This window comes from Acartia tonsa, chromosome 13 (assembly GCF_053477335.1).
Source record: "Acartia tonsa isolate MP-2025a chromosome 13, ASM5347733v1, whole genome shotgun sequence".
In the NCBI taxonomy this organism is placed as follows: Eukaryota; Metazoa; Arthropoda; class Copepoda; order Calanoida; family Acartiidae; genus Acartia; species Acartia tonsa.
Window position 1 is genome coordinate 26600315 of NC_137272.1, and position 15155 is coordinate 26615469.

At 32.8% G+C, this 15155-nt stretch overlaps 1 protein-coding gene across 3 annotated transcripts in view; it reads right to left on the reverse strand.

The window, feature by feature from the left end:
• Positions 1-15155, reverse strand: part of LOC145334966 (sorting nexin-5-like) — an 84947-nt gene that overhangs the window by 20139 nt on the left and 49653 nt on the right. The gene's annotated exons all lie outside the window — the stretch shown is intronic.

Here is a 15155-nt window from a genome sequence, read left to right on the forward strand (position 1 = left end):
TGGAGTAAAAACCCTGACAGTGCTTTCCCTCAAAAAGCTTTGTTGGCACAGAAGCCCATCCTTTTCATGGAGGGGGGGGGGGGCTTAGTTAAAACGACTTACAGTGCCTAATATAAAATGACGTCATACAATATAAATGACCAATGATTAGATTAAATTAGTTTATATTAGTTTAGATGTTATCATTTGTCAATTACAATGTATACTGGCCTATCATTGGTATTTAGTATTGTATGACGTCATTTTATATCAGGCACTATAAGCTACTTCGCATTGCTTTTCTTTATGCCAAGAAGAACCTTCCTCTGGCTTGCCCTAACCCTGCGGAACTTCCCTTGTACCCAATTTAACCAAAGTAAAACACAAACACACGAAAAACAAACCTCCTCCCACCCATTATTTTAAATTTATTTCATAATAAGGTTGGAAGGTATATGTGCCCGACTAAGCACTTTTGAGGGAAACCACCAACCAGATTTTTATTTTATGATTGTACATTTTTATATTCGTAGAAAGCTGGATATAATACGATGCTAGACATAAGTTTTTCGTATTGATGAGAACCGGTTCTAATCCATCGGTTTCGAATGAATACGAGAATAGTTATTTCTCGCATTGTATTATAAACGGCTTTCCGCGGATATAGAATGTACAATTATAAGATTAAAACTAGTTTTTTTAGCCCCGAGGTGCCGAAGCATCGTATTATATCCAGCTTTCTACGAATATAAAAATGTACAATCATAAGATTAAAACCAGTTTTAATCTTATAATTGTACATTATATATCCGCGGAAAGCCGTTTATAATACGATTCGAGAAATAACTATTAATTTTCCTATTATAAATTATATAAAAATAAGAAAAAATATTTCTAACGAGTACAAGTATATGCATATATAAGCAGTGAACCAAGAAAAATAAATTGAATAAAAAAAAAGAGAAGTAAAGTGTATAATAGAAATATAGTAATATTTCGATAACTACTAACCCTATTAGGTTCTTAATTTTTGGGTTTTAACTTTGTGATGGTTTTAGGCCATTTATTTCAGATTTTGTTCTCAGGATTGTTTCAAGCTTTTTTTAAAATACCCCCTAAGGAAGTCGCCTATAGTGTAAAAGAAAGAAACAGTTCATTTGGGGTTTTGTGAAACAATCCGGTTACTACTTATGTATAAGAGGAATATGTCATTGTCATGACTTAAACAGACTTACCCTTATCATGAAGTTGCATGTATCATTAGTTGTAAATTTTGAATTAGTTGTTAGGTACCTATATAATCTGAAGGACGAAAAGATTGAAAATATTTTCAAATAATTTTAAAATTCAATTATTTTTGAAAAATAACTTACAATTGCAATTAACTAATTGTCATTGAATTAAGAAAATATATGGTATTAGAAAAAAATAAAAACTATATGTATAATAAAAAAATTCTGTATTTATAATGTCATTATCAAAATGGCGTTATATTGTAGAAAGCACGATTCTAGTATTTTGTTCAATGTTTGACATAATGGTATTTTGATTTTTTTTGCGGCTAATTGTTTTTTTAAACATCGATTTGAATAAAAATTTAAGATACTTTTCATGAAATGCCTTATTGACGAAATAATGGATATTTGACAATGGAAAATTTGTCGTCAATCAAGTAGAATGATTTCCAGCAGATTCAACGAGTCAGAACTACAGTTGGAAGTCATTTCAAGGCCTAAGGACACAATCTACAAGACCTTAAATGTATCCCCATTGAGAAAGTGAGAAGCACAGACCCCTGGATACGCCTAGTTAGGGAAAAACTTTTGATTAGGTCTTTTGATTCTACTCTCAATAAAATTGTGTAATTTGCTTTACCCAACAAACAATCAATTTTTTCAAACAAGACCCATTTTCTTAGTCAATTTTATTTAGCGCATAACATTTGTTTGCAGTTTCAAAGATCTAATAAAAAAACTCATCATTTAGTTTGTAAAAAAAACATTTTATTACTGAACACTTCTATAAACCTAAATCAACTGTGTGCATTTGCAAATTTTTATAAAAAATAATTTCAAATATAGTTAACATTTCAAAAGGAATAAGTTTCTTTGATATTTAGGTTTTCCTTCAACACAAATCAATTGTTTGCATCATTAAATTATATTTCTAAAAATCTCAAATGAGTCAACATTTTTCACCATGTAGTTTTCATTTCATGTTTCATAAAAAAAAGTACACATTTTTCACTTTTTGGGTTATTTCAAAAGAACATAAAATATTCCTCTATCCTAAACCCAATCAAATCAGGAAATCATAAAGGCTAAACATTTTTCCCATCACCTAGATTCCAAGAATAACACCAACCATTTTTAAAACAGATTTAAAAATCCCCAACCATCCAGATTCCACAATCAAGGACAAACATAAACCCACAACCTTTTTTCTCCCCCAACCCCATCCCACTCTGCCCACTTCATTTTCTCTTACCATGTTTTTTTCCTTTCTCCTCCTTCAACTAAACTCACCTGTCCAAAACTCCGCCTATTTAATAACCATCATAAAATTCCCCTAATAAAAAATTTGCTCCGCCCCTTGATAAACTCAAACAAGGTCAAAAAATATTCCCTACTCCCCCTCAAAAAATTAATGTTTTAATCATTTTTTTAAAACTTCTCCAGTTATCATTTGTATTTTCTGATGATAAGTTTCAAAATAATTTGTGAAATTGTTCTATATAAATGTATGTTTAATCATATTTGATCATATTTGCTGTTATCTTATGTCTCATACCTATATATTTTTTAGAGAAAATGAACTGAAAATGATTGCTAAAATCAAAATATATCTTCATGTCTTAGAATAGTGTATTTCTTTTAAAAATAGGTTGAAAAACATACTAACTTTAAAATAGTCAATTTAGTTTGCTAATATGTACCTCATTTATTGACCAGTTTGTTCTTCCAATAGGAGAGTAGGGGATGGGATGAAGGGTGAGGATAGGGGTATCGTTATTTTAGCCAGCTGCGAGTATCACTTTAATAAAGAATAAGAATCTGGTGCAACATCTAAGTAATAATATATCGATTGTCGAAATATACCCTAAAATGGGCTTCCAATTTCTCCTTCGATTTTGTAATTTTAAATTCTTTGTAAGAAGAATGAAGATTCTGTGTAGTTACACAATTTTCCTAGAATCAAACCTTGCATTAATGGATGGACATTGACAATCTATTACAGTAAATTGTTCTGTCATAAAGCAGTGTTTTAATTAATAAAGGGAATAGTAGCTTTTGCAAAATTGCGTTGTCAGTAATATTCCAGTCAAATGCGCTTATTATGTCAAACTGTTTTAAATATGTGTTTAATTATACTATGCGTTTAAGAACAGTTAGACTTAATAATCGCATTTGACTGGAAGCTTACTCACAATTTTACACAATAATTCAGAAGCTACTATTTCCTTATTTATTATAGCCTATACCTCTAAACATGTATGGTATTGGTTCTAGTGAAGCTTCTTATTGGTCCAGAGAAGGTTTATATATATTTCTGAAAGGGTACCACAGAAGCCCCTAAGGTCGTAGCCACTAGTGGTAAAAAAATAAGTGCAAAAGATTTTGCAGGAAATTTAAAACCCGTCTGACAAAGTAGCAATAAGAAAAATCATACTTGACCAATATTAGTTTTGTCTATTAACCACCCCTAGAACCCTGAAAACTGGTATGTATAATAATGGTATAAAATGTAATTTATTTTCCATAAAACCCGAAAAACTTTTTAATATAACTTTCTACAGATATTGGACAATTTTTTTCTTAGAAAATTTTTTTTTTTTATATTTGGATGACATAAAATTTAACCCCCCAGCCCCGGATTCACCTTTTAAAAACGTTTTAACTGCTTTCAGATGTAACAATGTTTTATAAATTTTTCAAAATTTTGTTTAGTTTTTATATCAACGTAAGTATGTTGTCAAAATATCATTAAAATATATCCAAATCTTAATCGAGTTTCAGTCGGAAACAATTTTACTAAATGTCATATAGTTGACATAAAAAAATATCTTATTTAAGAATAAGAGATACGACAATGGGCGATAAATTAATATCCAAACACAATTTTGTCTTGATTAAAAGTATTGGTTGAAAAATTAATTAACAGTCCAATGTCTTCACCCTCAAAAGGCCAAACAAGAAAAAAGGGGGTGGATGTCATAGGGACTGACGAGCAAAAAAAGAAACAACCAAAATTTTTACTCATGGGAATGGGATATAATAAATAATGTCTGAAAATTAAGCATTTGAGTATTTGACACATAATTAAACACACAATAAATAATCGCCCAAAAAGATAAGTTTAAGGGAAGGGGGGGAAGAAAATCTCTTCAAAAGAGATGGGGAAAACCCCCTTTTCTCCCATCTCTTTTTTCTTCCCCCCTTCCCTTTTTTTTCTTTCCCCCTTCCCTTTTTCGGGAAAGAAAAATATGACGTAACTGTAATCATGTTCCGCAAAAGTAATACAAAATCGGGACAGATTGTATTGTGTCGTGGGGCAGTTTATCTCAAGGTTAAATTATTTGAATTTTTTTACCTAAAACTTTTACCCTTTTAATAATAATTTATTATTAATTTTCTAAACTTTTAGTATAAAAACAAATATAATCTAAAAGCAAAAATATCTACTAAATAAAGAAATAAAAAGTTTATTCATACAAAAAAATATAAAATCATAGCATCTCCATAAGACTGATTGTCGAACTTCAGTTATCGAAATCTTTGCTATAGACAAATAAATCTTACTACTTTATCTAATAAAGTATATTTATAACCGTTGTTATAGTGGACGGATTGACCGACAGATAGACAGATAACATTATACTTTAAATAGATATTTTGTTATAATAGTAATATAAAATATAGATACTTTGTCCTTGATTTGTACTATATAAAATTTAAATGAACAAGGATGACAACATCCATAAAAGCGAAGCACTGAAACGGTAGGACAAATGGACATTAACACTTGTATAGTGTCAAAACTGAATAATCAGAATATACTGCTTGATACAGGATAATGTTTATGGACACACTTACATTTTTAGGACTTGATTATAGAGTTGCTTCGCTTATAACATTATACTTTGTTGCCCCAGGAATATATATACTAAAAATCATATCAATCGGATGATTAGATCACATAACAATTTGTTATCAAAAAAGTAAAAAATCAACATGTTTAAAATGGACGTACGGACATTCTGGTAATGATTTTAGAGTTGCTACGCTTTCTAAACTATACCTAACTAATAAAGGAATCATCATACAAAGTTTGAAATCGATAGGACAATTCTAACATGCCTAAATTAACGAAAAAAGCTATCTGTCACGGACGTACGGACGGACCTACCCTAATTATAGAAAAGCTTCGCTTTTAAAAATATAAAAATTTACAACATGAGTAATTACATTCATGACAATTTTTTGAAAACTATCAATAATTTAAAAATAATAGGAACACAGTAATAGTGTCTGACTGATTATGACGTAACAAAAAAAATTAGCCAATGAGAGGCCACTATAAATTTTACCATTGGTCAATAGCGGCTTCTCATTGGCTATTTTTTTTTTGTTACGTCATAATCAGTCAGACACTATCACTGTGTTCCAATTATAGAATTTTTTTTTACGACTTATGATTTACATTATTTTAATGATTTTAAAAATTGAATATTGGAAGATTTTACAAAAATCTTTTTGATGAGGCCTATTTCTTAGCCTAACCCTGCAGTCACTCAAAAAAATCTTCCTGTTATACCTATACAATTTGTTTGATAAGAGCTTAATTGTAGATAAGCTTTGAATCCAAAAATTAATTGCAAATTAAAACTTTTACCAATAACACTTGAATAAAAATGTACAAAATGTAAATATTTATTTCCAAATTTATTTTTTCTTAATGACGGTTTAGTTCTTTTAACAATAGCATTTTTGTTAACTTTGCATTATTAGAACAGGACATGAAAATAGATGAAAACATCCATAAGTAGCGTAAAATTGACCCCTGATCATGACCGGTAGACAAACAGACCAATTGAGTTATATAGTTATTTTATATATAACTAAGATTTTTTGGTAGGGGAATCGTCACTAAAATTTAACCAGTACAAATTCTTTAAATAGCACAATAACATTTTTTTCGGATTATGGAGAGGAACGAGGCAGCGGTTTTGTCGCATTTTCACAGTAGCTCTTCTCCTATTTCTAGCTTCTGTGGGAGGGCGCTAACCCTGCGGAACTAATTACCTAACCCTGAGTGACAATCACTAACATTGACCTAACCTCACCTAAAATAACCTAACAATAGCTACCGTGAAATTTAGACGTTTTCTTTCCATGATCCTGTGTGTGCGAATGGGGCGTTTGTCCATATTTAGGTATGGAGACCGCTCTTCTATGAGTACTACTAAAACCTAATTTTAATGCAATACACATAGACATTCTCATCGTCGGTTCGCTTGTTTAGAATGCTTAACCCTCTATTCCCACAAGTATAATACGAATTTGGTTGAGCTGGTGGAAGCTCAACAAAAGACCCACGCGAAGTATTATGTTGCTTTAACCTAAGAATAAATGGTTGGTTTTGATATTCGATCAGAATTATATAAGTATATTAAGTATTAAGGAAGGAAAATGTTTTTATAAAGTGTATTTATATTACAAGTGCATAAGTTAAGTATGAAAATATTTACAGGATAAGTGTTAAAATTATAAGTAGAGCAGGACAGAAATGTGCCCTAAGTCCCAAGCAGTGAATTGTGCTAAGTGTTAGAGTTCTAACATAAGGCCTGAGCTCAATTCATGCTAAGTACCAAGGGGCCTAAATTTAAACTACAATGCATGCCAAACAACTAAGTCATTACCTTTTAAGCCAGAAAGAGAAGTTGATGGTAGGGGAGTTAATAAATAACTGAATAAATTCAAGAGGTACATGCTATAACATTAGCTCTGGACCAGGATTTTAGTGTTTGTCTGTGCAATTAAATGTCTGTGTGTTAATATGTGACGTAAATCAGGCATGGTTGTAGGCATACATATTTGTACTGGTTGTTTATATGATTACATTAACTATAAACATAATATCTTTAATAAACATATACTATTAGCAAATCACATACAGATTACCATGAATAGGCTAGCGTTACCCATATATGGTGTCATAAAGGTAAAGATAGGCCTATGAATGCATAAATTGATACAAATAATGCCTTGGGCCTAGCTAAAGTAATTGTGTCTTGCCCCTGAGTGCTACTAGATAATTGCAGGGCACGCGTCAATCAAATATTCATAATATGCTCTATAAAGTGTTGACTTTATATCAAGCATAGATAGATAGTTGTGGATGCGAAGCATTTCTGTAAAAGTCTCATATGTACGTTCAAAGAATTTGAAAATTGAGGATCGCATCTCCAATGGGGGTAAGTTGTTAAAAAAGAAAAAAGAGAAAAAGAAAAAGTTTAGTAGTCCCAGTATATAGGCATATATATAATAAACTATAAATGTATTCCAAGCTAAGTTAAATACGCTTTCCATTAAGAAAGTAAGCTTTGCGTATTTTCATAGCTGGGTATACAAGATGATAAACCTCCCAAATAGAATACATTCTTTTCTTGAGGGGTTTAGTTTTATCTAACATTGTCACATCAATAAATGTTTTTGCGTTGGTTGTTCTGGATAGTTCAGCTTCTTCTGATGATGAACTAGGTGGTGAAATGCTCTCTTTCGAAGTGCAGACTGAGGTTGGGGGTGAGGTAGATATGTAGCCAAGGGCATCCACTTGTGCTACCTCGTTGCCATTCTCGTCCAAGGTGATTGAGTGATTTTCCAGGTCATAGTAGAGTTGGTTGAGGTCATTGGTAGAGAGGGATAGTGTGCTGCTGGAGCTAATGTCACTATCGGTCTCCACTCTACTATCTTCTCTGGTATTCAGGGCTGTATTTAACAAGAAATTCCTGATGGTGATGGACAGGTTCTCTGAGAATCCATCGTACTCTGGTGTGGTGATAATGTTGTTGTTCTCGTCTATAGCGTCAAGGTGTTGACAGGAACACAACCGCAATCCGTCCAAGGTAGGGTGGTGGTAGGGCTCCAATACTCCATGATCATCTAGGTTATCTCCAGGCTGGTCCATGGTAGATCCTAAAAAGAGTTAGTGCGCGTGCTCCAACCGGTTCCTTGGGGGTATCCTGGCTATGGTAATCTAAACAAAAGAACTTTTAATAATCTTATATTAATCATTTTATCCCTGGGATATTCTAGAAATTCTTTTCGTTACAGATAGACCTATAATGGATTGATTAGTTATCTCTATTTCTGTTAAATATAACTGTTTCCTGAATTTAAACAATATTTTATATAAAAATTTATAAGTACAATTAGTATTTACATATCATATTAATTTCTTTGGTTACATTACTCGTATATATGTATAAGTATAAGATTTTACTAACAATAGTTGGTAACCCTTGTTTGTATATTTTGTATATGTACATATGGTTTATACCATTGTTGGCATTAGCTGTATTTATTTTATTTTTAACACGAATAAATTTTAATCATTTTAAGGACTAATGTCTTACATTACATCGCTGTCAAGTATACCTTTTAGACTTAATATCTACAAAATATATCGTTCGACGTCTGTAATTAAATTTTACGTAACAATAAGTTGTCAACCCTTTGTTTATGTTTGGGCGGTCAAAAGTGATAGGGGTTGGATTTGAGCGAGGTTATAAAAAGCTGGCGGCCCAGTAATTATGCTCATTTTATCAATAATTGTCTTTGCGAGCGGAGCTTGCGTTCGAGTGTTTAATTTTACCGCTAATTCCAAGAGAATTTATATAAAAGTGATAAAATATAGTAACCCATTTGTTTTATATGAATGTTTTTATGTTATAGATTGTTGATATGCCCATTATTGCATTCGTTAGCCTCTATTTAAGACTCAAGAATCTTATTTTCTTCGTCGATAAGGCCTTTATCACTATATTTTTGATCGAAAGTGGGTTAGAAGCAATATGGGTATATCTTCAATCTATGACAGTTTTGTTTTATATAATATTTGTAGTTTTGATAGGACATATCTGAATCATCAGGTAAATTGACGTACCTTGTTTTGTTTACGTTTTCTGTCTGCAAAGGTTAAATTTGTTTATTGTAAGCAAAACTTATATTGACACAGATATGTTCCATCACTTTATTCGTTTTAACATTTGATTACAGCGTCCCTTTTTGTAATCAAAATTTATTGAATCTTGACTTAAATCTTTTAAAACAATTGTGCTATAGGTTTTAAAAATAAGATTTTCGTTTTACTTAATTCAGTTATAATGACGCTAATTGATAGGTTATTTACGTTACAAGTAACTCAACCATATTTATTTTAAAATGGTCGCTTACAAAAATTATATTTAGCTAGCTTTATCGTAGGTACTTTTAAAAAGTCATTTAAAATATTCAGATTTAGCTAGTACATAAGTTTTAGTTGCTTGATACATCATAATGAAAATGTTTTTGATAGCTCAGCGATAGCTATTTTTAAACGTTGAGTCATGTAAAATTAATTACATATTCTTTAACTTAATTGAATCTAATAAAACAAAGTTTTAATGTTTGAATAGCTTAACGATAGCTATTTTTAAGCGTTGAATCATGTAAGATTAATTACATATTCTTTAACTAAAATAAATTTTACTTATAAATGAATAAATCAAAGTTTTAATGTTTGAATAGCTTAACGACAGCTATTTTTAAGTGTTGAATCATGTAAGATTAATTACATATTCTTTAACTTAAATAATTTTACTTTTAAATGATAAATCAAAGTTTTAATGGTTAGGTAGCTCAACCATAGTTGCTTAAAATACTGAAAAAAAAAAATATTCGTGTGTACAGTCTTTTTCATTAAATTAACTTTACTATATTGCCTTTCAGAATCACTAGTCCTCTATTTTAAATTTACATCCGCTCATAATGTATATTCCGGACAGCCTGGACGCGCATCAGAATATTAAGGAAAGATTCGAGGAATCGATGAGAGCGGCTGCGGCCACTCTTGCCAATTCCTCGCTTCTCGAAACCTCCTTAGACGACTCGAGTTCAGTGTACAGCGACGCGTCTGGGATGCCAAGCCTTGCTGACGTTGATGACTATGGGAGTACAAGTACTTTTGATACTGTAGAGTCCGAAAGGGATCAAGGGGAGATGTTTGGCAACGAGCATCTCTCACTGATGCTTAGTAGAACGATACAAATCATCTGGTCTCTCCTCAATTCGGTGATGCAGAACTCCTGCGGTGACATTGGTGACGATGTTGCCGGAGGTGATTCTGGGTCTGCCGAGTCGAGGAGAGACCAGAAGACGAGTCTGGACGCACTCAACATGGGTGGCTTAATTAACATGTTGTTGGGTTTAGGCTTGTTTTCTTGTGCTCTCATAGTGGTCTTCTTCGGCGCTGTAGGGCTTGAGACTCTAACTCGTTTAGATAACACCTCAGACAGGTCGCTGGCTCGCTGGATAAGAGATGTATGTACGCGCCTCCGTGATATAGGCGTCCGGACCGTTGAGCTTCTTCACTGCGGTAACAGGACCAACAGGACTAGATCTGGAGTTACGTCGCCAACTGTGGAGCCGTCGGATACAGGCATGTATGAAGCCGCGTCCTCTGTGATGGATGATATTCTGTCAGATACACAGGTGAGCTTTTCTTCTGTTGTATATTTCTTTTCTGTTTTGTATATTTTTTTTTGTATAGCCACCCGTTTTGTCTAATAAAGCATCATGATGTTGCAGGGTTGTTCTGTCCTATTCTCACTTCCTCAACGTTGACTTTCGGCTCTTCCATATATATCGCTCACCGTTTGTCGTCGTTTTATGTCACCAGAGAAATCCGCTCGGTTACCGCAATTAAATTGAGATACCAGTTAACATTTACTAAAATCTTAATTAGCAAATTAAAATTATTTCCCTCTGGGAAGGTTGAGAGTTTGCTCGTGCCGCACATTTCTCATTGGGGTTTTAATTGTTAGATCAAGACTTTAATGTTTTCTTTTTGTTTTAGGCTCCCTCTGCTAGTCCATCAACTCCAGCTGAAGTGAGATCCAGAGTTGGGCTGTTTGCTGTACACCGCCTGTCTGCCACTGAGGATCGAGTTACTGGAAGTAATGTGCCTGCGGGATTGGACACCCCGTCGGGAAGTCCTGGCTTCCGTCCGTTGATCTTTGATCAATCAGAGCGTCTTCATGTAAGTATCCATGCTTTAGTTTTTCTATATTAATTTTCAGAAAGAGGCTGTACATTTGTACACGTATCTAGAGGTATTTGCAACTAAAATTCTTTTATTGGTAGAATATTTATCTTAAAATGTATGGTTGCATAAGCATTTTTGAACCGTTCTAAGATTTTAATTCTATTATAAAGTGGGTCGAATCGCTACCTAATCATATAGCTTTACAGGATTTTAGGCATTCTTATTTCCTGATTTTCCTAGATTCTTTGTTGGTGTTGCGATTAAACTAATAAAATCTATTATATTTTAGGCGACCAATTCAATCAACCTGGAGCAGCATTATACAAACATGCTAAGGTTTAGCCCGCCCAGTACTGGAGGGTCTGCAGAAGGATCCAGCTATAGTTCATCTCTATGCCTTAGTCGCATTGATTCCCCATCTGCAGCAGACCTTTCAGCGGTAAGTTTGCTAAATTCGTTTAATATTATTATTCGCCAAAATTACGTGACTTAAGGTAAAGGATTTGGTGACTTTAGCTATGCTTATATACAATAAGTTATTTTAACTATAGTGTTTATCCCTTTCCAATGGTTAGCATTATGACTTTAGAGGGTTTAAAAAAAAATTTCCTAAAAGTATCAGGATTGCTCAATTATCTATATGGGTAAACATTATTATATTTCTCCCTGATATTTGTTAAGATTTTCTGTTTTAACTAATATTTACTTCCCTATTTTAGGAAGCGGAAAGTACAATTCCTCTGGTGGACGTTTTCGAGATCGATATACCATCCAGCCAGTTCGGTTCTATGGGTAGTGAGATTCGGTTCCCATTGCCGGAGAGAATTGTTGGAGGTTTAGAACGGCTGTGTCTTACAGTTGAGACCCCCACCCCATCTCTTCCGCCAGAGACTGCCTCCGAGACGGCTAGCCTGACTTCAGTTGTGCGTTCGTCGGATAATAGCAGGAAGGAGTCCGATGCTGAGGGTGTCCCTCGGCGACGGGGTTCTGCCGGCCCTAAACGTACGCGTTGAAGTGGCGAATGTTAGCTTGGTCATAGACATTGTAATTTTATTAGACAAAAACTGTTCAGACATGTGTGACAAAATTCTTAATCTATGTAACTAGTCAAATAGTGATTACTATTTAGTAAAATATTAGACGTTATGACTTTCATACTGTACAAGACCAAATAATTTACACCGTTGTTATTTTGTTATATTTTTACATGTTAGCTTGTAAGGAACTTAGTATGTAAGGAAATAATGGTATAAGGTTGTATTTTCTTTTCCCCTAATTTAAAACTTCGTGTAGTCTCAATTACTTTCTTCATAAATGAACTAAATTTCTTTTCTCAATAATATATTAACAACTTTAACTTCAGCCTTATATCACAATTTATTCATTCTTGTTAGCTTTTAAGGGTTATGTATATAGATATTTAGTCGAACTTGCGCCTCAGTACCTTTTCTCTGATCTTTCATTTATATCCATCCCTGTGCATTAATCGTGAATTTTAATTGTGCTGTGATATAGAGAGGACTTGTAAATAGCATATATTTTTTTTTTGTAACCAATATCTAAGTAGACTGAAAGACTGACTTTAGACAAAGTTATTTAAATACGCTTATTCAAGTACTTTTAAGAGAGATATGTAAAGACTGTTTGTAAATTTTTTTTTAATATTTGAGCAATTAAAGTAGTATCATTGATCGGGTAATTTCATTAAGGAAGAATTGTTTAAATTATTAAGGTTTAGAGTAAATATCATTTCCCTTCAAAACTATAGAACTTTACATCCTTTTAATTCTTACTACAACAGCCGTAAAACTTAAGTTTCGGGGTAAAACTTTCTTAGGCCTGTCATTAAAGCTAAACCTAAATTTTATTTACACCAAATAGAATTTTCCTGATTCGAGTAGAGACATTGATAGGCTATGTGCCTATATATATATATAAGTTTTTGCATTTATTGCTCAATTATTTTTAATGATCTCGGAATTTTTCTTATGTGCCAGTATACAGCTTAAGTCCAAAAAAAAAATATTAACTAAATTTGTTAAAACTTGTCAGAAATCTTTCTTATTATCACAATTTTGTTTCCAAAGATTTGTTAAATGGGAGTTTATATTCTGTTTTTAGAAATTGTCTTAACTTTATAATTTTCACCAAAGAGAAGTATTTGTCAAATTTTTATACCTTTTTCTAAAGATTATCTACTTTTGTTAAAATAAATATAGAGATTTTTAAGTAACATACATACTTGTTAATTACTGGTTTAACATATGTTGTGTAAAAATTCCTATTTACGTAACTACTCTATAAGCGTTACTTGTTCGTTTGTCACGTTAGTAATGATAATAATTAGATAAAATTGTTACCTTTATGAAGCGTTTTAGCCTAATTTTAAAATTTGCTTATTTTATAACGACTAAATAAGTAATAACATTACCTGCTATGTTCTTTTGGTATCATAGTTATTATATATGCGATTTATTTTCTTACCGTTTCTATCACTACCTTTTAGGGTAAATCCTACAATAATAACGTAGAGAATTTTATAAGAGCGTACAAGAGTATAAGTATAATATTGTATAGGTAAGTACGAGAGTATTATATTTTCCGTTTGGCAAAGTCTTTTATATCATTGGGAATGTCCGTAAGTCTTTCTATCTGGATACATTAGAAATCAAGTCATAGGAATCATGTTAACTTGTATGTTTATCTGACTATTCTGTTTGAGTTTCTAGGTCGATAACTAGCGGTAGTTGCGGCGGGGTGACCTCTCCTGCCGTAGATTACCGTTAGGTTATGATGATGTGCATCTGGTCGTTGAGGGATAAGCGTTCTACCGCGTATACGCAAACTCCTCTGAAATACTCTTAATATTCTTTTCAAGAGTCTGACTAGGAATGTAGTGATCCTGTCTAATATTATAACCATGATAATTGTTATCGACACGTATATGGCTATTTCTTCTATATGAGCGAAGATAGTTCTAATGGTCAATGGTTCTTTAGGTTTAGGTGGGCACAGTGATTCCGATGCAAATGGTAAAGTTCGTGCCGTGGTCTGTCGGTCATAGCCTAGTGCGAATTGTGTGATCGTATCTTCCAATGTGAGATTATATGATCCTCCTGTTATAATAAAAGGAGTGGATGTAATAGTTATTGATGCATTCTCTAAACTGCGATTAGTATTCTCACTCAAGCTAGTAAAGACAATTCCATCTTGCACATAAGCGTAGGGATAAGTCTGTTTTGCCAAAGGGCAGTGCTTGGTTATCAATGTTTCATTAACGCTAAGTAGTCCCTTAAGGCACTGGTCAGCTTCAACCGGTAGATAAGCGTTATAGTAAGATTGTCTGTATACTCTTTTGGTTTTATCCAAATAATAAATGGAATCGATGTAGCATTCATCAAAAGGAATTGGTGCGTATCTGTAGATTTTTATTGGCTCAGAACTTAATTCCATGGATAGTATAGTGGTGAATGATGTTGTACCACCACTTAAACGGCTTTGGACTTCCAGTCCAAGATTATGAGTATAGTCCAAGTTAAGCTCTTGCCTTACAAAAGTTTTAATAGAGTCTGTGATATCCGTCTTTGCAAGATCTTGAATTAGAGTAAGTCTGAAATTTAAGTCTGCTTTAAGCTCTTCTAAGTTCGTGATGGCTAAGTTGCTCAGGCTATCAACATAAGAGTATTCTGCTGTTTGCACAAAGTTAGCTGCTTTGGCATGAAGAGTTATACCACTTACGATTTGTGGTACTATCTCCGCAAGTAATAACTGTGTAAAATCAAACTTATCATGATCTAGCTTATAAGAAAGTTTATTTACGTTATTAGTCACTTCAATGCGGTTAGAACTTATTAAGGGAGTTACTGTTTCAA